Source organism: Plecotus auritus (assembly GCF_963455305.1).
Source record: "Plecotus auritus genome assembly, chromosome: X".
In the NCBI taxonomy this organism is placed as follows: Eukaryota; Metazoa; Chordata; class Mammalia; order Chiroptera; family Vespertilionidae; genus Plecotus; species Plecotus auritus.
Window position 1 is genome coordinate 16272825 of NC_137784.1, and position 27706 is coordinate 16300530.

Genomic DNA, 27706 nt, shown 5'->3' on the forward strand with positions numbered 1-27706 from the left:
GGCACCTTTTCTCAGTTGTCTGGCCAGAGTATAGGGTTCCTTGGAGGTATTCTCATTGTACTGTCTAAGCAAGCTCTGCTGGAGATTTCTTCTCTGATCAATGTTGGGAGAGAAAGTAGCTAAAATATATGGGTAACTCACCCCTCACCTCTTCAAATTTTTACTTCCCTTCTCAATGCATCTGATTTTGCTGACATTTCAGAGTTCTCAGGTAGTTGCTTTTGTGTGTCCCCCCCCCCCCCCCCCGCCAGAGATTATAGTTGTTCTAAGTGGGAGAGATAGACTATAGTGGGCTTATTCCATTTTGGCTGGCACCATAAATCGGCACATCCACAGTATTTCTATTAGTAGTAAACTACTTTTTATGTCTGTAAATGTCTGTATTTTGCCTTTATAATGGTAATTTATCTAGGTATAAAATGCTATGTTGGTAATAATTTCCCCTTTTCACTTTGAAAATATCATTCCACTGTCTTCTGGCAGCAGTTGGTGACTTATACAAAGTCTGTCGGTTATCTAATTTTCATTTCTTAGTGATAATACCTCTTTTCTCTTGTGGCTTTTAAGATTCCCTTTATCATTAATGTTTTGTAGTTTCACTCCGTGTCAAAAAAAAAAAAAAAAAATAGTATCAACAACCATCCATATTGCTCTCTAGAGGGCAGTATTTTTCCTGTTGAGCCCAATAGCACTCCAGTGACAATTGCTGTCTCTCTTGACTGAAGTTGCTGCTTGGTCAAAGACTGGATAAATTGTGAAATCTGAGTGTAGATCTCCAGTTTCTCAAAATCTCAAAGGTTAGACTAATCCTTTTATAAACAAAATGACATGGATTCCAAAATTTTAAAGTAGAGGTTGCACCCACAGTCTACATAAGCTTCATTTTTGTGTTTATAACCTATTTCTTTCATTGATTCATGGAAATCAGCCTTCACTAAGGTTTTGGCTAACTTCCTTCAGTCCTTTGTATTTCTTTATTACCTTAAATATATTTCAGAGTAACTTAAAACCACTTAAGGTCATTCCTTAGACCCTTTGCACTCCTTCCTACTTTCCTTCCAGTAATTGTCAACTTATTTATTTAACATTAATTGGGTTGATATGCCAGGTTCTATACTAGACCCAGATCTTTTTCTCAATGTTCCCTCAACCTCTTTAATGCACTAATAATCCAGAAAAAAAACAGTTTCATGACAGAACAGAGTTTTAAGGAACATATGAAGTTCTTTGACTTACATAACTTAATCTCTTCCTTAGTGGGTATATTTTTGGTCAGGAGAACTTAACCATTGTTTCTTAAGCTTCTATAAAACCTGTCCTGCTACTTTCTATGAAATATATTACAGTAATATTTATTGACCCATGGGCATGGTGGTTGTGAGATATTTTACAATATTTATTGTCAAGTCTCAGTCAATAGAGAAAAATTGTTACTGAAAATAGTACTTTTGGGAAATGTTATTTGTCAGGTTGAATTATTTGTTCTATAACATGGTGTGTTAAACCTGAAAGTGGTAAATAAGTATTAAAAATGAATCTGAGTATTTTTCTTTTATTAGTATTAATAACATCATTTCAAGTGGATGTTTGAAGATATTTAGTTTTTGAGCAGAAATAATACAAATATTAATGTACTTGTATAATTTAAAGATAAAATAAATATTCCTTACTAAATATTAAAAAAAGAAGTGGTTGGCTTAAATTAGGCACATCTTTGTTCATCATAAATGGTTGTCCAGAGCTTGGACTTTGAATTTCTATTTCATATATTTATTAAAAATACAAAGACTCAAACTATGTATTTAACTGTGCTTTTTTAAAAAAACAACAACACATTTTAAAAGCATGAGTGTGCCTTGTTTGGGGAAATAAACACTGTTAGAGAGAAGCAAATAATTTGTATTCTAATTTTGCCTAAATCAAATTTCTATTAATTGAATGTTGTTCCAAAATTTACTAGAGAAACTTATACATGCAAAATTCACTTTAAACCATGAAGTACTACATTAACAAGAAATATTACAGAAATAATTTAAAGGAATCCTAGGGCTAAAATTATTTTGAAGTTATTTCATAGACTTAGTTTACTTAAATGAGCAAGGCCATAGGAGAAAAAATATTAATGAATAAATGTTCCCCTTCAAAGAGAGGAAGAATGAAAAAATAGAAAGGATAGGAGATCCCTTATTTTCAGCTTTTATTCACAATTTGATGTGCAGTCCCCAGGGAATAGGGCCAGAAGATCCATTATTTGTAAATATATATATATTAGGATAAAATCCAAGAAATTAAAGAAACCACTATAATATTAAAAGTGAATTAAAAATATTCACATAAACCCATCATTAAATAGTACATTAGTTATCTACTGCTACTTAACAATATTAACACAAACTTAGAGGCTTAACACAAGACCCATTTATTCTCTCTCTCTTTTTTTAAAAAAAATATTTTTATTGATTTTTTACAGAGAGGAAAGGAGAGGGATAGAGAGTTAGAAAGATCGATGAGAGAGAAACAATCGATCAGCTGCCTCCTGCACACTCCCCACTGGGTATGTGCCCGCAACCAAGGTAATGCCCTTGACTGGAATCGAACCTGGGACCCTTGAGTCCGCAGGCCAACGCTCTATCCACTGAGCCAAACCAGCCAGGGCTCTTTTTCTGTGGGTCAGGCTTAGCTAGATCCTCTGCTTCAGGGACTAACAAAGCTTCAGTTAAGGTGCCCGCCCAGGCTCCAGTTGCATCTGCTTCCATGCTCACGTGGTTGTTGGCAGCTTTTCATTCCTTGCGGGCTGCTGGACTGAGGTGAGGGTCTCAGTTTCTTGCTGGCTGTCCGCTGGAGGCTGCCCTCAGTTCCTTGCTAAGTGGCCCTCTCCACAGGCAACTCTCAGCATGGCAGGTAGCTTCTTTAAAGGCAGCAAGGGACATAAGTCTCCTTGTAAGGCTGGCAATAGTCATACATACTACAATCATATACTATATGCAACCTGTCACCTTTGTCATACACGAACGACTAGAAGCAAGTCATGGTTCCTCCCACTTTCATGAGGAAGGGAGCACACAGAAGCATGAACAGCAGGAGGCAGGGATCATGGGGGCCACCCTAGAGGCTGTCAGCCACAATATGTGAATTTTCTAGTTCTGTCTAGTAAAATGGTCTAAAAGCATTGCCACCATTCATTGTCATGTTCGAATAATGAACCGCCCTAGTGCTCAGGTTGTGGTATCTGAAAACCATTCCCCAGTAAAAGGAAGCTGGGCCTTTTGGAGGAATAGCTTATTCCAGGGCTGGGACAGGAAAAGTACAAGGAAAGCCAGGATATTTTGTTATGCGAGAAATCAGTAGTTCTCAAAGATCAATGGAGTCACGTTGCACTGGCCGGAGTCAGGGCATTTAGAGGATTATGAAGACTCATGGTGGCAATGAATTGCAACAGGTGGAATCTATGAAAATCCATGGTTTAATAATGATGTTCAAAAGTCTGAAAATGTTTACTTGTCACCATTCGAGGCAGCTATTATTCAACTCTTACTATGTAATTTGGCTATTAATAGTACAGAGTGAAGCATTTTTCTGCCTTTCCAGTAGAATCTATATTTCAATAACCAAATATCCCCAATGCATAAGGGGAGCTCTACTTCAAAGATGAATGCCAATTAATAAATGTAGAGAGATGATAGATTTTAAAACACCACAGACTTTAATGGAGGCTCCAGGGGAGAACCCATTCCTTGCCTTTTCCAGCCCCTAGCAGGGGTGGGCAAACTTTTTGACTCGAGGGCCACAATGGGTTCTTAAACTGGACCGGGGGGCCGGAACAAAAGCATGGATGGAGTGTTTGTGTGAACTAATATAAATTCAAGGTAAAGGAGCGGAGGGGAGAGCAAGAGAACCCTCCGCTCTTTTGGCTCCGCGGGCCGGATAGAACAGCCGAACGGCTGTTTGCCCGCGGCTGCCCTAGAGGCTGCTAACATTCCTTGGCTCTGCCTGCATCACTCCAGTATCTGCTCCTATCATCATATCACCTTCTCCGCCTTCTGACCATCTTGCTTTTCCTTATAAAGACCCTGTGATTACATGGGGTCCACAAGGATAATCCAGGATAATCTCCTTATCTCAAGATCCTAACCCTGGCTGGGTAGCGCAGTTCGTTAAGCCATTGTGCTGATACGCTAGGTTGTGGGTTCAATCAATCCCTGGTCAGGTCACATATAAGAATCAACCAATGAGCCCTAACCCGTTTGGCTCAGTGGATAGAGCATCGGACTGCGGACTGAAGGGTCCTGGGTTCGATTCCGGTCAAGGGCATGTACCCTGGTTGCGGGCACACCCCCAGTAGAGGGTGTGCAGGAGGCAGCTGATCGATGTTTCTAACTCTCTATCTCTCTCCCTTTCTCTCTGTAAAAAATCAATAAAATATATTTTAAAAAAAGAATCAACCAGTGAATGCATAAATAAATGGAACAACAAATTGATCTCTTTCTCTCTCTCTCTCCACTCCTCTCCTCTCCTTGTCTGTCTCTCTCTCTCTCAAATCAATAAAAAAAAAAAAGATCCTTAACTTAGTCACATCTGCAGAGTTCCTTTTGCTGTGAAAAAGATTCAAGGGATTAAGTCATGGACATCTTTGAGGGGAAGGCAATTTTTCTGTCTACCACAGTATGTGATGTTTTTACTTTTTACTTTTGTGTCTATAGTTTGTAATCTTATATAATGTGTATTTATTACTTAAAATGTATAAGTTAAACGTAGAAAAATGTTATAGGTTAATACCAAGTGACATGAAATACGGTTCTTTGAAAACTTTTATCGGGCTCCATATGAAGCGTGAGCTTCACATCCAGTTATTTTCTTGGTTTTTATTGATACTAAGTCAGAAAATTCAAATTCACAAGTATGTGTCGCCAGAAATGGCAGTCAATGTTCGATAACTGGGCCAGAGACTTTAGTGTATTGGATTGAACAAGGAAGTCATTTATTTCTTCCATTTTGTGTTGCCCCCAGACACTAAGAGGATGAAATATCGAACTCAAATTCTGCAAGGAAGAATGTTTCTTAGGAGAGTGGGTCTCACTGAGGGCAGCACCACCCAAGGGTGTGCTTTGAACACATGTGGGGTTGGTACAGTGATTGACAGGACTCCCTGGCAGGGATTTCCTGGCAGTTAATGGGAAGGAGCCAAGAATGTCATATGTTCTTCAATGCATGTGACATTCTTACAAGGACAGATTTTCCTACCTCTTATGTAATTTTCAAATGTCCCCTTAGAAAGTCACATATATGAAAAACCTATTTGTGATTGTCTGAGCCTAGACCCAATCTCATTTTGCATCTAAACTCCAAGTACTTTCTTCTTTTTTCTGAAATTGAATTTTAAAAAAAATATGGAATGCTTTCACAAAGCTGCATGTCATTCTAGCATCGGGACCATGCTTATCTTCTCTGTATAATTCCAATTTTAGTATATTGCTGCTGAAGCGAGCATAACTCACAGTCTTTTATGCACAGTTTTAATATCCTGGAATTTTCCAGGAACGGAACCACTATACAAACTGAAAGGAGTGTGTGTTATTTTGTTTGGAACTTTACCAAGAATGGTTTAATGGTTTAGAAAATCACACCAATGACATCAATGCCATTTATGGGCTGCGCTGGCTATCTCCCATTTGCCCTTCCAGATCCACTCCTCTCCTCTCTGTGTGCTCCGTGCCCTTGGGAAGGGACTGTATCTACAGGGTTTTTTGCCTTCCAGTTTCTGGGCGGGTTCACTCAGAAAGCGAAGGCAGGAAATGTGGAACGTAAAAGGAGAGGGGTGTATGCCACTTGAAATGACTACCAGGTAATGGGTGTTTTCTGATCCATGGAAAAAGAAAATTGGATGTGACCATTTTATATTCCATTAGGAAATGATAACGTTGTACATGTGATGGAGGCCCAGCTAGTCAGAAAGCACAAGTAATGCGTATGAAGAAGTGTTTTATTTTATTTTATTTTATTTTTTTGAAGAAGTGTTTTAAACTCCCATGGGCTAAATGGTGGCAAGCTGAAGTTTGGATATCCTTAAAACGCTTGTCATTTTTTGTGTGTGTGTGCCATCGCTATGAGATTTATTTTGCTTATGTTAGGCTAATATTATTAAAACTCTATGAAGCCCGAACGGTGTGGCTCAGTGGTTGAGCATCTACCCATAAACCAGGAGGTCACCGGTTCGATTCCTGGTCAGGGCCCATGCCTGGGTTTCAAGCTCCATCCCTTGTCCCCAGCAGGGGGTGTGCAGCCAATCGATGTTACTGTTTCTCATCGGTGTTTCTGTCTCTCTCTTCCCCTCTCTCTCAAAAACAAAACAAAACAAAAACCCCCAACCCTATGAAAAGATAGACATATTAATCGAAAGGGAACCACCATCTTAGGAAATACATAGAAGACAATACTATTAATAATTTTCTATAGAATTTTCATTTGAAAAAAAAACACACCCTTTCTCATGTAATATTCCCATTGATAATGGGAAAATAAAGATGAATATATATTGAAAAAACTAACAACCCTGCTATGGTACTTGCTCCCTCTGATATACTTCTTCCTTAACTCACATTTATGGCTTCCAGAAAGTTCTCTATGATTGGACAACAGCAAAACACAGGCTTGGTATATGTACAGTTTGCTGTCTCTGGGTAAAAATGGATGGCTGCATTCTGGCCCCTGAAAGCAGTGGTGAAGGGAAATATTCCTAGGGGTAAAACTTGGAGCATTATGCCTTATTGTTCATTTCATGTGCAAGGAGAGATGGCCTATTTTCTCTCGAGGCATAATATTGTTGGGAGATACAATCTGTCAGAGCCCAGAGTGTCCCTGATGTTCTCGTTTTGTATGCCAAGAATTCGAGGCCCTGACCCTCTTACCTGGGCTTTCATCTCTCACGGCCATATTTGCAGGGAGTTGCCTGGAGAAATGAGATGCTATCTCCTTCTCAGGACAGAGAGCAGGTTTGCCGTAAAAGATGTGAGTTCAGCCCTGGCCAGTGTGGCTCAGTTGGTTAGGCATTGTTCCATGCACCAAAAGGTTTTGGGTTCTATTCCGTCAGGGCACATGCCTGGGTTTTTAGGCTCAATCCTGGATAGGGGGTGTGCAGGAGGCAGCTGATTGATGTTGCACTCTCGCATCAATGTTTCTCTCTCCCGCTCCCCCTCTCTCTAAAAATCAATAAAAATATTTTTTAAAAAAGATGTGAATTCCCCAAGGCCAGTATTCCTTGGCTGCGATGCAAACTCGCATTGGGTATATAGTGTGTCCACCTGGGCCCCTCCACATCCCCCCTGTGGGACTTGAGGAAGTGGGGAACCCATGCAAATATGCTGATGATGCTCATATTTACTGTGCTGCTGGCTTCCAGGGAATGGAGACAGGCTAACTTGTTAGCTTGTAAGTAAGAGAAAGTCCCATATACCATCAAATATTTATTATACACTTTGTAGGTGGTTTTACAAGCCGTTTGGGTATTATGTGACTCATATCTGAGTTTGCATTGAGGGTTGTGACTTGGAATTATTCCTCTGTAGTTTTGGCCCTTATGGAAAAATTTTTGTCATTTTTATGTTTGAATGACTTCTTTTTTTCTTTGTTCAGGCAAAACTCCACTGGCAGAGGTGTCATTGCACATCTGTTGGAAAAAGCAGATAAGTTTTACTGAGTTTATGAAACGATTTGACAAGTTTCATAGCAGACAATACTAAGGACCAGGGGTGAATGCATTGCCAATATAATAAATCAGAAATTCAAATATTCATTGTCAGTTTTTCCTATTCACACTGTAGATGGATAACACTACATGGTCATTTTTCATTGTTTATAATTCTATTTTGCTCCTTTCTTTCCCATATTAAGTTTTATTTATTTATTTTTTTAAAATACATTTTTATTGATTTCAGAGAGGAAGGAAGAGGGAGAGAGAGATAGAAACATCCATGATGAGAGAGAATCATGGATCGGCTGCCTCCTGCAAGTCCCCCACTGGGGATCGAGCCCACAGCCCAGTCATGTGCCCTTGACCGGAATCGAACCTGGGACCTTTCAGTTCACAGTCCAATGCTCTATCTACTGAGCCAAACTGGCTAGGGCTCCATATTAAGTTTTAATCTTCTTAGAGCTGTCTTTATGTCCCTCAGTTCTAAATAACGGAATTTCAGCATTTGAACTGGAAACCCACAGGCCCTCCTAACTGTTGGGGTAAGAAATCCCAGCAACACCCTCGGCCAGTGCAGCTCAGTTGGTTGGAGCACTGTTCTTTTGACCAAAAGGTGGCGGGTTCGATCCCTGGTCAGGGCACATATGGGAGATAACTGGTCGATGTTTCTCTCTCTATCTCTTCCTCTCTCTTAAAAAAAGAGAGAAAGAAAGGAAGGAAGGAAGAGAGAAAGAAAGAAATTCCAGAAACAGAATAAGATGATTTTCTTGTTTCTTAAAATGTCCTTGAAAATGTTATGTCTAACCATATAATACTTTTGGGTCTTGTAAGACATCTGGAAATCAGAACTTATGGCTTGTTCTGTGAACGTAACCTTGGCCTTAAAAGGCCGGTGGTTCTTTTTGTTTGTACTGCTTAATAATGTGTTTCCTGGGTAATGGTATTTAAATTTACATCTCTATGTCCTAAAAGCTATGAATAGCTATGAGTTTTAGTAGCTAAGTTAATTGAAAATTTATGTGCACACAAAAATTTATGTGCAAATGTTTATAGCAGTTTTATTCATCAAAAACTGGAAACGACCAGATGTCCTTTAGCAGGTGGATGATAAACTGATAGATGAATACAACGGAACACTAGTCAGTGAGGGAAATATCTATCGATTCACTCAACATGAATGAATCTCTTTTGAGTGGTAAAATATACATAACATAAGCATGGATGAATCTTAAATGCATTTTGTTAAATGAAATAAGCCAGACTCCAAAGACCCAAAAGTATTGTATGATTCCGCTCATGTGACATTTTGGAAAAGGCAAAACCATAGGGATGTGTATAGCGATAGGAATATTGCTGCTGTAAAAAACTACCACAAACTTGGTGGCTTACAGCAACACAAATGTATTCTCTTACAGTTCTGGAGGCCAGGGGTCTGAAATCAGTCTCACTAGGCTAAAGTTGAGGTGTGGTAGGGCTGGTTCCTTCTGGAGCCTTAGGGGAAAACTTGTTTCCCTGACATTTCTAGCTTCTGGAAGCCTCCTGTATTCCTTAGCTGACTCCTTCCTCATATCATTCCAACCTCTTGCTCCCATTCTCATGACTCCTCCTACCTCCTTTGACTTTCTTACTGCTCTCTCTTAAGGACCCTTGTGATGACATTTAAGACCAACCTGGATAATCCAGGATAATCTCCATCATGAGATCCTTAACTTAATCACATCTGCAAAGTCCCTTTTGCCATATGCTGTAACATTCATCAATTGCGGGGATTAAGACATGGATATCTTTTTAAAAAAATTTTTTTTTAAATTGATTTCAGAGAGGAAGAGAGAGGAAGAGAGAGGGAGAGAGAGAGAGAGAGAGAGAGAGAGAGAGAGAGAGAGAGAGAGAAAGAGAAACATCAATGATGAGAGAGAATCATTGATCGGCTGCCTCCTGCACTCTCCCTACTGGGGATTGAGCCCACAACCCGGGTATGTGCCCTGACTGGGAATCAAACCTCGACCTCCTGGTTCATAGGTCGGTGCTCAACCACTGAGCCACATCGGCTGGGCTACATTAACATTTTTTTTAATAAAAAATTCTGTAACTATGTACAGTGACGGGTGTTAAATAGACTTATTGTGGTGATCAACTATTGAACCATTGTTTTTGTACACCTGACACCCATTATGGGTCAATTATACCTAAATAAAAGAAAGATGGTGCTTTGACTAGATAATGTAAAGCTAATGACAAAAAGAACTGTACATAAATACTGTACTCTAGTTGGTAGATACAGAAACATAGATATGTAAGTATACGTGAGGTAGTATACTTAGATATACACTGAGTGGCCAGATTATTATGATCTCTGAACACATAATAATCTGGCCACTCAGTGTATATCCTATATAATAAAAGGCTAATATGCAAATTGTCCCCTCAACCAGGAGTTCAACCAGCAGGCAGGCTGGCCAACCGCCCATGTCCCCTTCCCCTGGCCAGGCTGGCCAGACCCCACCCATGCACGAATTCATGCACCGGGCCTCTAATACACACACACACACACACACACACACACACACACACACACACACACTGAGTGGACTCAGATTATTATGCGTTCAGAGATCATAATAATCTGGCCACTCAGTGTATTTCCTGGCTCTGAGTGCTGAGATGGCCTAGAAGCAGTGGCACTCAGCAGCAATGAGAACACATCCACATCTTTGTTTCTAAACACCATTCTCCAATAAATGGAACTAGGACTCCTTGAAGAAATGGCTGATTCTAGACCTGTGGCAGGGAAGAGATAAGGAGCCTGCACTTGGCCTCTCCACACTGCTGCTGTGAGTCCCATGCTGTGATGTTTATTCTGATTTTCAGGCTCTTGCTATAGTGTGTCCTTTCCCTGTACATTTGAAAGCTTTGTCCTTTTGGGTCCCTTCTTCAGCAATTTAACCCTGTTCAAGTGCCACTGTGAGTGCAGCTATATATTCTATTTTTGTAAATGTTGCATGGGCATTGGGGGGGGGAAAACGGGGTATCGTCTAGTATGCATATTTGTTTTCAGATTTATTAGTCATATTATTAAATGATTCTCTATCCTTCATATTTTGGCTTTATAAATTTCAGTGTCACTTTTTTTGTTGTTGCTAATCCTCACCGGAGGATATTTTTCCATTGATTTTTAGAAGGAGTGGGAGGGAGGGGAGAGACAGAGGGAGAAACATTGATGTGAGAGAGACACATCGATTGGTTGCCTCCTGCACGTGTCCCAACCAGGGCCAGGGATGGAGCCTGCAACCTAGGTACATGCTCTTGACCGGAATCGAACCTGGGACTCTTCAGTCCGCAGGCCAACACTCTATCCACTGAGCCAAACTGGCTAGGGCTCAGTGTCACTTTTAAAAATATATATATATTTTATTGATTTTTTACAGAGAGGAAGGGAGAGGGATAGAGTTAGAAACATCGATGAGAGAGAAACATCGATCAGCTGCCTCCTGCACATCTCCTGAGGATGTGTCCGCAACCAAGGTACGTGCCCTTGACCGGAATCGAACCTGGGACCTTTCAGTCCGCAGGCCAATGCTCTATCCACTGAGCCAAGCCGGTTAGGGCTCAGTGTCACTTTTTAATGTCAGATTCTACTAATATAAATATTTCCATCTTTGATTTCTCTGGATTTGCATTTGTTTTATATGTTCCCCCTTTTCTTTACCTTAATTTTTGTTTCATTTTGTGATTCAGTTAAATAATATGAAATTCAAATTTTATTTTTAAAATTTATTTTTAATTATAGTTGATATACAATATTATATTAGTTCCAGGTGTACAACACAGTGATCCAACATTTATATACCTTACAGAGTGATCACCACAGCAAGTCTAGTAATCATCTGTCCCTGTACATAGTTATTAAATGTTATTGACTCCATTCCCTAGGCTGTATATTACATCCCCATGACTTATTTTATAACTGGAAGTTTGTACTTCTTAATCCCTTTCCTCTTTTCTGCACAAACCCCCATCTTCCCTTCCCTCTGGCAACCATCAGTTTGTTCTCTGTATCTATGAGTTTGTTTCTGTTTTGTTTGTTCATTTGTTTTTTTGGATTCCAGATATAAGTGAAAGCATATGGTATTTGTCTTTCTCTGTCCAACTTATTTCACTTAACATAATACTCTTTAGGTCCATCCATGTCCAAAATAGCAAGATTGAATTCTTAATCCAATTTGTGAATCTTAATCTTTAATAGGGGAATAGATTCCATTTATATTTATCATGATCATGAATACATTTGTTTATTTATGTCATATTTTTTCTATGCTATTTTTAATGTTTCCTTATCATTTTTATTTGTTTTATGATTTAAAATTTTTGTGGCTTATTTATTTATGTTTGTGTCCATGAGTTTCTGTTTTATATCCCACATATGAGTGAAATTATAGAGTTCTTAGCTTTTTTCTGACTGACTTATTTCACTTATCCAGTCCTCTATTGCAGGGACACTTTGGTTGTTTCCATGTCTTATCCATGGTGATTTAAAAAATTTGTTTGTTTTCCCTTTTGACTGTTTGCTTTTATCTAATTCATTTCTTTGGAAGACATATATACTCTTTTTGATACTGCTAAGCGTGACTTTTAAGTTTTTCAAAAGCATTCTCTGGGTCTGGGGGAGGGAATGTACACAAGTATTTTAATAGCAAGAAAGCTGTGAACAACTGTCAGGGTCATGTCAGAAGGACTCAGGAACCAACTTAAAAAAGTTCCCATTGGCCACAGTTGGTATAATTTGAGCACCAATAAAAGTAATTGCAGTGGATTGAAACACATGGAATATGTTTGAATCATGAATTTAAAATGCTACCAAATGTATTTTCTTAATATTTTATTGATTTTTTTTACAGAGAGGAAGGGAGAGGGATAGAGAGTTAGAAACATCGATCATCTGCCTCCTGCACACCCCCGACTGGGGATATGCCTGCAACCAAGGTACATGCCCTTGACCAGAATCGAACCTGGTACCCTTCAGTCCGCAGGCTGACGCTCTATCCACTGAGCCAAACCGGTCAGGGCGCAAATGTATTTTTCACTTTAAAAAGAAAACACCTGATTGAGGCAGCCGATTTCCAAAACGTTGAGGTGACTATGGAAATTGTTGAGGTGACAAGTCTCTACTAACACTCTCCCCAGTAAAAGAACCATTTAGCTGGTGAAAATTATTTTTAAAAAACCCAACCATTTAAACTCTCTGGAATTTGTCCCAAGGACATACAGCAAATAGAAACATTCATTCAAGAAAATTTCCTGCTTAAACCTTAGTAAGAACAGTGGGAGTCTGTAGCATTTGAGCCGTGAACTGCTTCCCACTCCCCAACTCAGTGTGATGAAAGCTCTACTGGAAAATTCAGCCCAGAAGATGGGGCTCCCTTTTCTTCCCGCTGCCAGTCTTAGACCATGGTTTCACTCCAGGAAGGGCAAGCCAGCAGAATCTCTCATCTCTCATCAGCTCTGTGTTGCAGAAGCTTCATTCAGGCAGATGCAGGGGAGAGGACTGGAGCTCCCTCCCCTGCCCAGTCTCCCCAGTAGGACAAAAATTCTACTAAACGGGGTACTGGGTCCCACCTGATCCCTCCTGCTTCAGCTTGCTCACAGGGCAGAGGTTCTAAATCAGGAGGAGGAGCAAGAGAAGACTCAGGCCGATGACCCCTGCCCAGTTCCCCTCTTGTAAAACGGATGTGTCACTCTAGAAGTGGGACGCCATCCTCCCCTCCCCCAGCTCAGGTGTAGTAGTGCCGAGGTCCTCTTAGAACTGACAGCGGTGCCCGTCATACGGTGTGCGTGTGTAATATTTGTTAGCTATTATTGTGAAAGACAGTTTGGCAGAGTGTATGAATCTTTGGTTACAACCTTTTTCTCTAAAAATGTCTAGCTGTTGCTCCATTTTCTTCTGAAAGCTGATATTGCAGAGAAGTCTGAAACCAAATTGTCTTTGTTGCCTTGGAGCACAGTGGTGAAGAAGGCTGGTCGGACTGCCTTGGTTGGTATTCTGACCTCCTCAGTTTATACTGGATGTATGACCTTGGGCAAGTTTCTTGACCTCTAATCCTCACTGCCATCATCTGTACAGTGGGGCAACTCCTAGACCTCCCCATTGTGTACCCTTTGCATTTGTTGGCCAAACTTCTCTTTGATTCGCTTATTTTTATCAGTCCGCCCTTTTCATTCTGGGGGGATTTCGAATCACAGTACCCGCAGCCCCTGGCTAGTTCTCTGACTCCATTCTCTTGGCCACTGTGATGGATCCAAGGGCGAGCACATGGCAAAAAGACAACTGGAGACCTTCTCTGGTGAAACCAGGACAGAGACTCCATCTCTCTCTCCTGGTGTTACTGAGCTCTGATAATGTGAGCCAGGAGCTGCCTGTGCCACGTCTGGAGGAAGCCTGTGGGCCCCCAGGAGGAATGAGAGAGCTGAGGCAGCTGGAGAGCAAAGGGATCCCGATAACATAGTTTGAGTTCCTGAATCTGGTCACCTTAAAGGCCAGCACCACCCTGTTTTGGAATGCTATGAAGTCTAAACGAGAGAAGTCACGCAGAGCATCAAGTAGTGTGCGGAACAAATGATGTTTTCTCTTGTCTTGATGATCGAAGGTTGTTTTCTTTTGTAGCTAAAGCGTATTGTCATGTGTGTGTAATTAGATAATCCTCCCTGAAATGGGGTAAGTTCCTTCAGTCTACACATGGAGATCTCCCTTAAACTCAGAAAAACCTTTTTCTAAAAGATCTCTCATGCCCTGGCCGGCTATCTCAGTTGGTTAGAGCATCGTCCCCATATGCCAAGGTTGCTGGTTTGATCTCTGGTCAGGGCACATACAAGGATCAACCAGTGAATGCATAAATAAGTGGAACAACAAATCTCTCTTTCTCTCTTTCTCTCCCTCCCTCCCTTCCTCTCTCTCCCTCCCTCCCTCCCTCCCTCCCTCCCTCCCTCCCTCCCTCCCTCCCTCCCTCGCACCAAAAAATGAACATTAAAAGAATAAAATAAAACATCTTTCATCATGTATTTCTTGGCCAGGAACGTCACGCACCTGTAATTTGTTGAACATTGTCCCCGTGTCAACGCTCTCATCATTCTTCTCCACATCTGAACACCGAGTTCCTAGGGGCATGGACGTGGGTGATGCAGTATCAATGCCAAGAGCTGTTGACTCCTAGTTCTCTCAACCCTCCTGGGCCATACCATGTCCACGGGAGGACTCTAAGCCACTGGCTGCCACAAGCCCAGCCCCAAATGGGTTTCTGCCTTGTCCTTGTCCCACTGTCTTTCTCGCAGCAGGTATTTGCGCTAAAGGATTTCTCAGTAACAGACTTCATGGGATGTCAGAGTGAGGAGCAACAGCTCTGCAGGATCCCAGAAAGCCCTGCTCCCTCGGCAGTGCCCTGGAGCTCGTGGGAAATGCAGGCTCTCAGGCCCCGTCCTGCATCAGCAGCATTTTCACAACATCCCCAGGGGCCCTGTGTGCCCATTAAAGTTTGAGAAGCTCTGCTCCAGAGCACAGGTTCAGTTTGAACTTTTGATTCATAATATCCATTTTTTTGGGTCTTCTCACAAAGTCTTTTTTTTTTTTTTTTCCAGTAAAAACCTTCCCAGCCCTAACCGGTTTGGCTCAATGGGTGGAGTTTCGGCCTGCGGACTCAAGGGTCCCAGGTTTGATTCAGGTCAGGGGCATGTACCTTGGTTGCGGGCACATACCCAGTAGGGAGTGTACAGGAGGCAGCTGAATCGATGTTTCTCTCTCATCGATGTTTCTGACTCTCTATCCCTCTCCTTTCCTCTCTGTAAAAAAAATCAATAAAATATACTTTAAAAAAACCCACAAAAACCTTCCCAAACTGACCAGACCAGATCATGTAGTGCTCTGACACTTGATTTTCATGTGAATTTTCCCTGAATATAATGACCATAAAGTGGGGGTTCCATTGCTGGGTCACTTAGAAGTCATATGCGCAATTCACACTTTATAGAAACCTTAATTTTACTCAGTCAGATTACTACTGTGTCCTTGACTTGCCTCACCTTTTTGAGAATTACGAAACTTTCCACATTTTTGCCAGCTGCTTCTTCCTGTTTTGCTCTCAATTTGGGTTGTTTCTATTTGCTTGATGCCTGAATGCAAAAACAAGTAAAAATCATTTGTGGTTCGTGTAAACACAGAGCACAATTCAAATTTATTCCATATGAGATTCTCTGACGAGGAATTATGTCCGATTACTGGTGAGAACATTTTTGCCTTAAAATGTAATGTTTAATTGTCACTCCTTTGAGCATATTTATTTAATCATTTTGGGGTGAAAAGTCATTTGAATTAGAATAATGAAAATAATTACAATAATGAAACGTCGTTAAAAAGGAGTCTTTGTTCAAAATGTGGGAGAATTTTCAAGAGCTGCTTTAACAAATGTTGCTAACTGAAAGGTCATTCTGTAAGATACTTATGTTCTTGGCAAAAAGTAAAAAGTATGAGCACATCAAGTATTGGCCACGGAATGGGGAGTTGGGAATTCTCTTCTGCTGGAGGGAATGTATATTAGTATAGTCGTTTTGGAGAGTAATATTGAAAATGTGCCATATCCAGCAATTTTACTTCTTTATACTGCAAGCGAAACTTATAGATATGAGCAAAGAGGCGTTTACCAGGATGTACTAATATTTCTTATAGTATCATTGGTGTGTGCCCACCTGTCTGTGTATTCACCTGAAATGCTGGTTAAATTGCAGATTCCTGAGCTTTATCACAGATCTACTAAAAAATCAGAATTTCTGGGAATTGAGGCCCAAGAGTCTGCATCTTTAGTAAGGTGTGCCCTTGCAAGTTTGAAAACCACTGCAGTTTTCTTAATCATAAGTGGTCTAGTTTTATTGATTTAGAAAGTAAGTGGTTATAAGGTCCATAGAAAAGAGAGAGGAAGCAACTAATATCTGTAATGCTTGCCCCACTCCAAAGATTCTTTGATATTTGAAGTATTTTTGTCTTTGTATTGTTGTTTGTTTTTTAGACTTGCGGTGGAAAATTTCAAATATACAACCAGAAGGAAAGTGGGGTGTGTGTGTGTGTGTGAGGAATTAGGAGAGGGTATGGGGGGATAAATGGTGATGGAAGGAGACTTGACTTAGGGTGGTCAACACACAATATAATATATAGATTATGTACTATAGAATTGTACACCTAAACCTATATAATTTTATTAACCAACGTCACCCCATTAAATTCAATAAAATGTAAAAAAAAAGAAAAATTAAAATACACACAAAGAGGATAATACATCAAACCCTCATGTGTCCATCATCCAGCTTCAACAATTGTGTGCTCATGGCCAGTCTTATTTTAATTATATCCCCCACCCACTGCACCCTCAACCCCTGTTCTGTCCTCACCCATATTATTTTCAAGGCTATCTCTGATAGCTTTTCTTAAAAAAAAAAAAATACTTTATTGATTTTTTACAGAGAGGAAGAGAGAGTTAGAAACATCGATGAGAGAGAAACATCGATCAGCTGCCTCCTGCACACCTCCTATTGGGGATGTGCCCACAACAAAGGTACATGCCCTTGACCGGAATCGAACCTGGGACCTTTCAGTCCGCAGGCCAACGCTCTTTCCACTGAACCAAACCGGTTAGGGCAAGCTTTTTTTTTTATCTGTAAATAGTTTGATAATGTATCTCTAAAACAGAAGTACTCTTGCTGAAACCGGTTTGGCTCAGTGGATAGAGAGTCGGCCTGCGGACTGAAGGGTCCCGGGTTTGATTCCGGTCGAGGGCATGTGCCTTGGTTGCGGGCACATCCCCGGTGGGAGGTGTGCAGGAGGCAGCTGGTGGATGTTTCTCTCTCATCAATGTTTCCGGCTCTCTATCCCTCTCCCTTCCTCTCTGTAAAATATCAATAAAATATATTTGAAACAAAACAAAAAAACAGAAGTACTCTTTTAAAGATATAATCACACTATCATTACACCTAAACCAAATTAACAATAATTTGTTTATATCAACATGTATCTTGTCATTGTTGACAACAATCCACTCAGTGTTCACATTTCTTCAATTGTCTCATATTTTTTTTACACTTGCTTGAATCAAGATTGAAATAGGTTTCATATACAGCAATTGATTGATATGTCTTTTAAGTCTTTTCTTATCTATTGGTTTCCCCTCCAATTTTTTTTCTCTCAATTTATTTGTTGAAGAAAGCAGGTCCCAGAGTTTCCCACCATCTTGATTTAGTCGATTGCATCCCTGTGGTTTCATTGATATGGTTCCATGTCCCCTGTATTTCCTGTAAATTGGCAGTTAGAGCTAGAGGCTTGATCAAGTTCAGGTTTGACTTTTTTGGCTAGTGGTGCCAATGGATAGGAGAGGGCCTCCTCTTCCCTGGTGGCTAGTGGGGTTGGAATTCTTTTTTTTTTTTTAAATATATTTTATTGATTTTTTACAGAGAGGAAGGAAGAGGGATAGATAGTCAGAAACATCGATGAGAGAGAAACATCGATCAGCTGCCTCCTGCACACCCCCTACTGGGGATGTGCCCGCAACCAAGGTACATGCCCTTGACCGGAATCGAACCTGGGACCTTTCAGTCCGCAGGCTGACGCTCTATCCACTGAGCCAAACCGGTTTTGGCATGGGTTGGAATTCTTGTGCTATCCAGAGAAAAGGAGTTTTCTGAGGCTCACAGGGGAGGATGAGCTATAGCAGAAAGCTTTATTTCTGTGTAATTACATCCCTCGGTTTCCAGAGTCCCATTTTCCTTAATCCAGTCATAGACGTGTAGCAGGGGCTTCAGCAGAGCTAAAATCAGAGCCAGTGTCCAGAGTTTCCTTTCCATGTTGGAGCCGGGGCCAGGCCAGCATCAGGCTAGCTTAGCTTGTGTTTCCCGCTGCAGTCCATCAGTCCGTTGCGTGTGGGGTCCGCATGGCCATGGGTCGTATGGGTGAATGCAAGGAAACAGCAGCAAAAAAAGAGCCCCCGCAAGCCGAGAGTCAAGCATGACAAGAGAGCAACAAGAGAGAGAGCTCCTTTGTTTAGGGTATTATGTATTCCCAAATTTTCGCATGTTTGCAGTCATCAAGCCCATTCTGGCCAACCATCTCTGTCCCCAGGTGTGATTGACAGGCAAGTACCTCCTCTATGTCACCCAACTTTACTGGGGTATGCATCTATTTTCCTTTTGTGAGATCCCTTCCCCCAATGTTTTGCAGGGAATTGGCTTGTGGTTCCCTGGGGAGTGCAAAGTTGCAGCTTCCTGCTAAAGCTGCCCAAATGACATGCTTCTAATGCCTGGCCTTTCCCCTTTGCTCCTTTCCTATTATTAATAACTAGCTAATTACAAGGGTATCAGTGGTGTTGTGTACTTCCATCTTGAGGCATATGTCTCGTTGTCGCTCTGCTTAGCAGCCACTGATGATTATTGCCTAGGTCCATTGATTCATTAGGGGTTGCAAAATGGTGATAATCTAACTCTAGCAAGTCTTCATGTATTCGTTGAAATACTTCTATGAAAAGAAAATGCCCTTCATCAACTATGTGTTTAACCTGAGGAACAGTTCATACAGTATAAGTGCCCGATCTTTCCCTTTACTAGTTTTCAAAATAATGAGTTCTGTGGCATTCTCCAAAGGTGATCATTAAAAAAACACACAAGATATAATTCACGTGCCATAAAAGTCACTAGTTTCTAGTATATTCAGAAAGCTGTGAACCATCACCACTAGTTGATCATTCTAAAAAATATTTTTATCGTTTTTTTTTTTTAGAGAGAAAAGAAGGGCGAGGGAGAGAGAAACATTGATATGAGAGCGAAACATCAGTCAGCTACCTCCTGCACACCCCCTAATGGAGACTGAGCCTGCAACCTGGGCATGTGCCCTAATGGGGAGTCAAAGCAGCACCCTTTAAGTGCACAGGAGGATGTCCAGCTAACTGAGCAACACCAGCCAGGGCTAGTTGATCATTTTTAAAAATGCCATTACAAACTCATCCACCTACTTGATGCATTTCAATTCATAGCAATTATTCTTTTGACATTCAAATTTTTAAATCTTTAGCAAACCGGCACCTCTTTAAACTGGTTCCTGACACCTTTTGACACCTAGTAAGCTTTCCGTTATGAGGAGATATTCCTGGTTCATCTTGTACTTTTCCACTCCAGCCCAGGAATCAGTCATGTCTCTCAGAACTGTGGTTCCTCTAGTCTAGTCGAAAATTGTACATAGAGGCAGCAATCTGGACACCCAGCATGCTCATTATTTTCTCACTTATATTCAGGAATTAAACAATGTCTTATTCAACTAATGACTCGTGTATAAAATACTGTTTGAAAATCACCTAATTGTCAGTCATTGTTCATTTTAAAATTATTTCCCTTGGGGAGGGTGTGTGGCTTAAAAACTCAAATTAAAAATTCTTACTTGGCATTAATTATAGCCTGCTGAATTCCAACGTGATGCAACTTGCTCATGTTAAGATAAGTACATATAAGTTGACTTGAGTATCAAGTATCAGATAGATGGTTAATTGTTATAGGATGTGCTTAGTTCAATAACACTAGAGCCTTCCTAGGGGGAAGTAAGTATTTTTTAACCTTTGGGACATAAAATAATTACCACAACATTATTCAAGGTCTATATTTTCTCATAAACCAATAACTTCTTGTTTTCTATTTGGATTTCCAGCAGTTAGTGATGTGAAGTGAAAATCAACAGTATTTTTCCTTCTTTTTTTAAGAGCTTCTTTTCTGACTAATCTTTCTCTGGAAAAAAGATTGAAAGGCCTTGTATTATTTCTGGCTCAAGGACCTGTAAACATGTCAGGAATTTTTAGTTAAGTTATTAAAACATTGTCAAAACCTTGAGTAGATGCTTTTAACTATCTGATCTACATTAACAGCTCTGAAGGAACAAATAAATTTTAGCACATAACCAAAATCCCTTGACTGCTTTGTAATCATCCATTTTGTATTCACAGCATATACCTTTGAAATGTTCTGCTCTCAATCTCCCTAAGTCAAATTTTATTTGAGAAAATGGAAGGACTTAAGAATGTTTTTATTCTGCCATAGGTAACCTCCTTATTCAGACTTCTCCAAGTACCACATCTTTTTATTCCGTGCCCAGAATTCTATAGGTCCTTAATACTAAAACAATGAGCAAAAGTATCAATGCTAGTAGGCTGTAGTAGGTCCTTTAAGTGCAAGGTGTCAGTCAGGTTAATCACCCAGTGATTAATTACCAAATGCGTTCAGTGATCTTAGGTGTCCTCAAGGTCCTATTGTGAATATTCTCATAAACTATGTTTTGATTTTATTATAACATCGAATGATTTCTAATTTTTTTTTGCTGATTTGGGAGAGAAAGAGATCAATTTGTTGTTCTACTTATTTATTCATTCATTGGTTGATGCTTGCATGTAACCTGACTGGGGATTGAACCTGCAACCTTGACATATTGGGACAACTGGGCTATACAGCCAGGGCAACATGGAATGATTTCTGATCTCTGCTGTTCACACTTCCTTTGTGCCTTCACTTTATCATAAGTATTTTATATTAAGGATATTTCTAGTAAAATGCTTTTTATCATACACTGTTCTTTACAGCCTTCCATAAATGGATTTGAAGTAGAAGTTACTTTCCCTTTTTTGAAAAATAAAAGTATAGTTGATTTCACCTGCATAATCATCTATTGGCTAATTTTTGTTGGACTTCAATAAAAGTTTATTTAATGTAATTAATAGAAATAGGCTTTCCTTGTTTCCCATCGAAGCCTTTATTCGTGAAAAGTAATTGCAAAGGGCTCTTTTATTATAAAATATCAATACTTAAACTACTTCTGGTCTTTTAAGTTGAGGAAACCTTTTTTTTCATTTGTGCTCCTTGACACTCTTAAGTGCTTTATACTGGTGGGCTTAGAAGTATTTGATGGTAACTATGGAAGAACTAACAGGAAGGCTGACATTAGGTTTTTGTGTCCATGCTGCTTACAGTTGCATGGATGAGACCCCATTCTTGACATACCATAGCATTAAACAGAGGCATTTGGAAGGAAAGTACCTCAATGCTGGTAATCAATTTTTTTGAAATTATATTAGTATGAGTATTCAAGATATTTCTCTTTTCTCACTTATATTTACCTTTCTGTGAATAGAGTCTATATCATAGCCCCGATGGGGTTTTCTACAAATGATGAAGACATGTTGTCATTTATCATTTTTAAAATAAACTTAATCGCTTGAAAAAAATCAAAGCTGAAGTCTTGAAAGGAAAATTACCATCCAGCACGTTCTCAGAGATTTCTTCTTATTGCACCTTTGGTTTGTAAGATGTCTGAGGGAAAGGACGATTTGCATTCTGGGAGTTTTAAAAAGTTATGACAGGAAATTAAAAATATATGGCTTCTATATTTAAAATGAGATTTCACAACTATTTATGTTAAAACTTTTGTGTTCTGTAGTGCTTAAAATGTTTTTATCTAATATTTAGTGAAGAAATAAAGCACGGCAGATATCCTGATTAAAAACCACACTGTTTACCATTTAAGTGTAACTTTTAAACATAATTTGGGTCCCAAGTTTAGTATGGAAAGAGCTTAAACATTTAAACGAATGAAAATGCAAAATACGCATTTTTGGGGTTGATAAATGCTTTGTTTAATCAAATACATATTACCCCTTCTCTCCAGTCCGTTTTCTTTTTAAACTTTAAGAGGCTGTTTAAGGAAGTTTGTAAAAAAACACCCATACCCAATTCTGCTCCCTTTCCGTATTTATTGGAGAATGTGAAAAATTGATCTTATGAAACAATTACACAAGACTTCCATTTCATAGGCTCCCAAACTCTGAAACACCGATATATATATAGAAAATATACATTGAAAATCTCTGTTCATTGCAATGTGCGAAACCCGTTTCAAATGTAACCAACCCTCTTCCTTATTTTTCTTCCCCACTCCCGCAAACGAAAAAAATCAGTTAGGCTTTCTGGCTGAATGCTTATTTTTAAAAAATTAAATTAAATGGTTTCGTAGTTGCTTTAGGATCACCTTTCTACCCCTCCTCTTTCCCACATACCCACTTAAGACTGGCAAGCCTATTTTCATTTTATTTCGAAGATTTTTTTTTTTTTTTTTTTTTTTAAAGCGAAAGCAGGGGACGGCGGGGGTTGCTAAATTTATCTTCTCCAGCCACGGGGATGAAAACACATTTACTGCGGGCGGGGGTCTGAGGGCCTGCAAACAACTCGAGCAGGCGCCTCGGCCAGGACGGGTGAGGACAGGCAGTATGTCTCCGGGGAGGGCCCGGGGGGCGGCCGCGGCCCACAGGAGATGGTGGGGGGCGGCCGGGCCGGGTCGGGCCCCACGCGGGCTTTACAGCCGAGGCGGCGGCAGCGGCGCGTGTGTAGCGGTGGCGGGCGGGAGCGCGGAGGAGGTGGAAAGAAGGGGGGCGCTGTCACGGAGACCCCGTCGCAGCGAGGCCACTAGGCTTCCCGGCCGCGAGGCGTATGCTTCGCCGACCCGGGGCTCCAGGGGGACCCACCGGGCGGAGGAGGGGGCCTCTCTACCCTTCCGCATTTTCCTGGGTCTCTCTCCCGGGCGGTGACGTGACGTGCTGACGGCGGGCCCGTGCCGGGGAGCTGGGCCGCTTTTTGTCAGCTCCGAGCTCGGCCCCTCCTCCCTCCCTCCGCCCGCCCCACCAGCCGGAGCCCGGCCCAGTGCTCCAGAGAAAGGCCGGCCTGCAGTACCCGCCACCGTCGCCGCCCGCCCGCACGCCCGTCCGGTGAGTTCCGGGCGCCGCCGCGGCCGCGGGGCCTAGCGCGCGTGCAGCGGCCTGGTCCCGGCCTGGTCGGCGGCCCTCAAGGCGCCCTTCCGCGCTAGGCCGGGCGGCGTGGCGCGCGGCGCCGACCAGGCCCCGAGGAGGCCGCAGTTAGGCCCAGGGAGGAGCCCGGCTGCCCCGAGCTGCGGCGGAGGCACGCTCAGTGAACGGGCGCGGGTTGGGGGAGGGTCGCCCGGTGGCCTGGGAGTCGATTGAGGGGCCGCGGGTCGACGCCGCGGCCGGCGTGGGGCATCGCGCGAGGGTGAGGCCTGGCCAGGAGGCGAAGGCTGCAGGCGTGAGGTGAAGGCCGCAGGCCGACCGGGCCGATTTTCGCTATGTAAATATCGGCGAGGGGGGGAGGGACGGGGGACAAGATGGCGGCGGCTCGGCGCCTGCTGCAGGGGACGATTGAAGGGGTTGCCGGGAGGGGGAGCCGCCATCTTGAAGGCGGTGTCGGAAGAGAAAATTCCGCTACAGCTCGGGAGGGGGTGGGGGGGCAGAGGGCGGGCTGCGGCTGCGGCGGCTCCGGTGACGGGCCCTGGAGGCCAGGCGCGGCTGCGTGTGCTCGCTCCCCACCGCGGCCATTGCCCTCGCCGCCATGATGGGCTCCTGGCGCTCGGCGGCAGCGCCACCTTCCTGCCCTGCCTCGCGCAGCCCCTTGAGGGGCTGTTGCTTCCGCTGCATTTCAACTGAGCTGCGCAGGCGGCCATCACCGCCGCTCTGACGCTTGGGACGTCTCCTCCCTCAGCGTCCACAGCCCCGCGTCTTTTCTTCGCTTTCTTAGCCGCCCAAGGGCGATCGGGGCGGATGGCAGCCCACATATCTGGGCTCACTACGGCAAGTGACACCCCAAGACATTTTATTGTAAGTCAAACAAAGTCATACATGGCTGTTAGGGTGCCCTCGATGCGGGTTTCCAACAATCATTGCCTTCTCCAGTGTCTAAATAAAGCAGTAGCAATCCAATTGGCTAAGAAGAAGTTCTCACCACTCTCTTATCCAATAGGAGAAAAAGTGAAAATTACACAGGACGAAAACGGAGGAATAGCATTTGAAGGAGTCTTTTGAGCTCATTTATTTGGAAATAACTTTTTTTTTTGAAATTACTTTCTTGAAAAAGATGCATTTAAGCTATTCGTGATCTGTTCGGTTAGTATTTACTTTTTTTTAAGGAGTAAGGGAAAGGGCAGAAAGTTTTATTTTCTTACTGAAGGACAACATAATGTGATGCGGTATTTTTTGTTCATGTACGTATCATGGTATTTAGGAGTCTTTGATTTGAAAAATTCGAGGGTGTAATTCCATCCTTTAAAGCACCTTTGATTGTGTACTGTACAACTCTCCAGGAAACTCGGAGCCCAGTGTTAGCGATGCATTGTGCAGGGTGCTAAGAACGATTTAAAACGGTTCTTGTAATGCAGCGTGGCTGCAAGAAGTTCGTTGTTTAATGGTAGAGGAGACGAGGTGAAGTGCACTCAAGTGCTGCGAGAGAAAGGTACAATTAATTACTGAGGTTTCAGGGGGAAGGCAAGGTTTCCTTTTGGAACATCAGGGAAGTGTTCCTGACATTTTGAGGTTACTGAATGATGGGTAGGACTTTATTAGGCAGTGACGGAGGTGGGGAAAGGACATTTCAAGGGTGAATGTTCTTCGGAAAACAGTAAGTATTTACAGTTTGGTTGGAGTAGATAGTGTAGGTATGGGAGTGGTGGGAATTCTGGCCAGAAAAGGTTGGCGGTGGAAGAGCTTGCTTGCCAGGTGTTAAGGCTTATAAACCCAATGGGGGAGCCTTCAAGTTTCTGGGCTTTATATTCGCTTCGTGGTTCCATTAGACTAGGAAAAGTTTCAAAGTTGAGAAATAATGAAAGTAGTAAGTTCCTCAGTGTTTTCACTACTGGAATGATTATGAAGAATATTCAGAAGTTAAGCCAATTTTACTACCTTTTCAATGATCCATCTGTTAGATAGCTGCTCCTTTTTTCTATCCTAACTTCTCATTTCAAATAACCTTTTGCTCAGTTATTATAATTTCTCTAGTAAACAAATAGGAAGGGGTTCCTAACTTTTTATTTACCAGGTGAAAAATGCAGGACTAGTGCCGTAGATTACTTTTCTAAAATGAGGAATGAATTTGTAAGCATTCCCGGGGTAATTTTGAAAGAAGTCCGTGTTGAGAAGTAGGTTAGAAGAGCCCGTTACTAAAAAGGCAGCAGCCTTCAGATGGCCCTTTGCAATCCCTGTTCTCCCTTGTGAGAGTAACCAAGGCTGTTTGCTAAGCGAAGCCTTCTCCTGTTGTGATTAATCTTTGACTATTATAGATGCATCTGTGGGGAATGTGTGCCCTAGAATTTTATGATGTAAAACATAAATATTCACTAGAAACTTGTCGTTTCTCCATTCCAAGACTGTGGCAGGTCAAAGTATTGATGCTCCATGAGAGGACGGGAGGGAACTGGAGATTCTCATGGTTGTCATAAAGGGCTATGGTTTACAGACGATTAAGAAACAGTGCATTGTAGGAGGCCCACTGGAAGCAAGTTGCTAAGGGGCTGGGTTGTCGCAGTGGTAAGAGTAATCGTACACTTAGAAGAACCAGTTGCTTTCTTGCCAACTGCGAAAGACAGAAAATTGTTGCGCGTACAGCAGCAGTAGATGTTTTACTACAGCAAGAGTGGATGTTCAAGTTAAAGATTGTTAAACTCAAGTTGTATAATGAAGAAGACAGATGAGTGCATAGTTTAGAAAGATTTCTACCTCAAACTGTTACGTGTAAAATGCTTTTTGCGTGAAAGGGTAGACTTTGTTCTGGAAAACTGACTGGTGGAAAACCTTATTACCCTACCATATTGGATACCTCAAGTGTTAATTTTTAAGTTATGTAGATGTTTCAGATAGGTGCAAGTTTCCTTTTTAAAAAAACATGCTCACAGTACATTAAGACAATTTTTCTCCACATTACTTTTTGTAAATACTTTCTAACCCCATCTGTATTTGTATTGTCAATGATGAGACCTTGTATTTATTATGTGTGCACGTCCTAGCAATTCCAGATTTTTTTACTCTTAAATTCCTCAACCCGCCCTTGAAACCCCTCAGCATTAGCAGAGATTACCGAATCTTTTACTTAAATCAGGATAGATGATCATCTAATCTGAGCATTTGCGCTTCCTTCCTTCCATATCATGCTCTTCTTTAGTCTCTAAGGCTTTCCTCCCTCCTGTTCTTTCCCTGCAGGAAGAATTGGCCTCCTTCAGGCCCAGCTGCTCTGCCTGTGCACCCCGCCCGTCCTTTGGGACGGACCTGTTAGTGAATCTGAATCTGCCGATTGCATCATTGCCTTCTAACTCCGCTGGTGCCTTTCCCTCCCCTTATAAACATCCCTAGGTTTCTCATGGTGCAGAAAACCTCACCTGTCTTTTCTTCTTTCACCAGTACTTTTCTTTTCATCCCACTTATTCCTAAATTGGGTAACTGTTCCTCAGCATGTCACTGGGTGTGTCACTTAAAAGTATTCTGTGTTTCAGAAACTCTGTCTTATATCATGAAATTTCCGTCAGGGTCAATCTTCTGTCCTTTTTTTCTCAATCTCCCCGGGTTTCAGTGTTTCATACCATGCCCACCTTTTCTTTTAGTTTCTCATGTGTCATTTTCAGTTGCTTACCGACCATCTTCACCCAGGTGCCCAGCTGTCTTAACACGGCTGAAATAAGATTTATCTGGCACATAGTAAATGGATGTCCAATACTATATATTGGAAAAATAATCTTTTTTTAAACCCAGAGCGCCTAAAACAATACCTCCTTCTGGTTTTCTTTCTCTTAATGGCATCATTATTTTCCCAGGCTCATTTTTCTGTCTCATACAGCAATGTGGACATCTTTAATTTATTAGCATTTAATCTTCACCCGAGGAGATGTTTTTTTAAAAACTGTTTATGTAAAGTAAACAGTTTAGAAAGCGAGGAAGGGAGAAGGGTAGAGAGAAAGAAATATCGATGTGAGAAAGAAACATCAATCAGTTGCCTCCCGTACTCACCCCAAATGGGGATTGAACTTGCACCCTAGGTATGTGCCCTGACTGGGAATCGAACCCAAGACCCTTCTGTGCAAGGGATGACGCTCCAACCAACTGAGCCACACTGGTCAGGGCTAATTTATTATATTTTAAC

At 41.7% G+C, this 27706-nt stretch overlaps 1 protein-coding gene across 7 annotated transcripts in view; it reads left to right on the plus strand.

The window, feature by feature from the left end:
• ZFX (zinc finger protein X-linked) overlaps positions 1-27706 on the plus strand; it is a 78164-nt gene that overhangs the window by 15492 nt on the left and 34966 nt on the right. The window contains exon 1 of one of the 7 annotated variants that reach the window (XM_080651892.1): positions 23096-23502. The exons of 3 other annotated variants lie outside the window; for them this stretch is intronic. The gene's annotated coding sequence lies outside the window, so the exon portion shown is untranslated. Of the gene's footprint in view, positions 1-23095; positions 23503-24565; positions 24688-27706 lie in introns of those variants that run through there. 3 more of the 7 variants (XM_080651896.1, XM_080651894.1, XM_080651895.1) reach the window with 3 other exon arrangements.